The sequence below is a fragment of the Parambassis ranga genome, unplaced genomic scaffold, assembly GCF_900634625.1.
Source record: "Parambassis ranga unplaced genomic scaffold, fParRan2.1 scaffold_21_arrow_ctg1, whole genome shotgun sequence".
Taxonomy (NCBI): Eukaryota; Metazoa; Chordata; class Actinopteri; family Ambassidae; genus Parambassis; species Parambassis ranga.
Window position 1 is genome coordinate 5,275,398 of NW_021144767.1, and position 1,992 is coordinate 5,277,389.

Consider the following 1,992-nt stretch of genomic DNA (forward strand, 5'->3'; position numbering starts at 1 on the left):
CAGATCCAATACCTTACTGCAGGTAGTGACGGACCTGTCAGCTGTGTGTTAGAAATGCATGATAAACAGCAGCTTCATGTTGATGCAGGACGTATGAGGGTGGAACACTGATGAGATGAAAAGATTCAGAGGAAAAGGCAGAAAGAGCAGAGCTGATAAGTCACATGACTGATGCACTGACACGCTCTCTAGTCAGCTCCTCCACCAATCAGGCGCTGCCTCGCTGCTCATGCAGCCAATCAGGTTGTAGCAGTACATTTAAAGCTCTCCTCTCTTCACTGTCGGCTCACATATGGCTCGTTGGTCTAGGGGTATGATTCTCGCTTCGTGTGCGAGAGGTCCCGGGTTCCAATCCTGGACGAGCCCTGATGTTTAACTGTATTCCATTGGAGACCAACTCCTTGTTGTTGACTCTTTTCAGTTCCTCTCTAACTACCACACAGCTTTACAAAGCTAACAAAGTTCTATTCAGACTCATCCCAATCCAGAGCAGTTGTTCCACAGTAACACCTGCAGGAGGACGTCATCACCCAGTATGTGACCTGCACTGTGAGCTGTAAGGTCTTATACAGACAGGTGTGTGTCTGTCCTCATCAAGTCCAATCAGTATCATCAAAGACAGCTGGACTCAGATGAAGGTGTAGAACCATCTGAAGGACGATCAGAAGAAATGGACGCACCTGAGTTCAATATATGAGAGTCACAGCAAAGGCTCTGATACTTAGGACCATGTCATATTTCACTTTGTCTTTTTAATACATCTGCAAACATGTCAACAGCTCTGTGTGTTTCTGTCAGTATGGGGAGCTGTGTGGACATTAATGAGGAAAAATGAACTTCAATGATTTTAGCAAATGGCTGCAATATAACAAAGTGAAACATTTAAGGGGGTCTGAATACTTCCTGCACCCACTGTACACATTAAAAGACATTGATGATCTGTTCTTATTGTCTAAACAGGAACAGTTGAAGCTCAGCTTGCAGCCCCTGTATCTCAGGCTTCTCAGCTTCTCTTCAGATGTTTGGACGTTTCGCTGGAACCTCTCATTTAATGACTCACATTTAGAACTTTTGACTTTATGTGGAGGAGGGATTGATTTTGGAATGAGGAGGCTGCAGCCTGGGATTCCACCACTAGATGTCAGCATTGCACAGCATTGGTGGTTCAGTTCAGATTGAGAGAATGCAAAGAGTGTGCAAAGCTGTCTTCAAAGCAAAAGCTGGCTGCTTGGAAGAATGTCAAACATCAAACATATTCTGCTTGGTTTAACACTTTGTGTTCACTGCATCATTCCACATGTGTTCCTTCATAGCTCTGATGTCTTCAGGATGAATCTACAATGTAGAAAGTCATAAAAACAAAGACAAACCACTGAGTGACTTTTGACTGGTACATTTAAAATGTCATCATATATCCTAACCAGCAGGGGGAGCACTGATCATAAACTCTCTGTCTCACATGTTATTGTCATGTTATGGAAGATGATGCTGACTGTTGTTTCTTGCTTCTCTCTGTAAACAGCTTGTAAACAGCAGCTTCCCTGAGGGAAACTCAGCTAATAAATGATGCTGTAAGGGACTTGATCTGCTGGGTGGGAGTCCACTACATTATCCATCCATCCTCACCCATCCCTCCTAAAATGCAGGCTGGAGGATGCGGGCATCGATCCCGCTACCTCTCGCATGCTAAGCGAGCGCTCTACCATTTGAGCTAATCCCCCTTGTATAAAGGGTCAATCGCAAGTCAATCAGGACTCACTGCACTACATGAAGTGTACTAGTGACGAATTGGAAGCATCAGACTTTAATCTGAGGGTCCAGGGTTTGAGTCCCTGTTCAACACTTTGTACTCCCTCTTGCTTGTACTCCCCTTCCCTCTCTGTTAATGTGCTTGGACAGAGCTCTGTGAACAGCCAGCCTCAACCTCTCTGATAATCATCAGAATTAAAAGAATACATCAGTCTGTGTGGAATGAATGTTTGCATTCCGCAC

The 1,992-nt window shown here is 44.5% G+C and overlaps 2 non-coding genes across 2 annotated transcripts; one reads left to right on the forward strand and one right to left on the reverse strand.

Annotated features, from left to right (window-relative positions):
• Window positions 1–294: 294 nt before the first annotated feature.
• trnat-cgu (transfer RNA threonine (anticodon CGU)) lies at window positions 295–366 on the forward strand. The gene has a single exon. It is a non-coding gene; the product is annotated as a tRNA-Thr (tRNA).
• Window positions 367–1,648: 1,282 nt separating this feature from the next.
• Window positions 1,649–1,721, reverse strand: trnaa-agc (transfer RNA alanine (anticodon AGC)). The gene has a single exon. It is a non-coding gene; the product is annotated as a tRNA-Ala (tRNA).
• Between the last annotated feature and the right edge of the window lie 271 nt (window positions 1,722–1,992).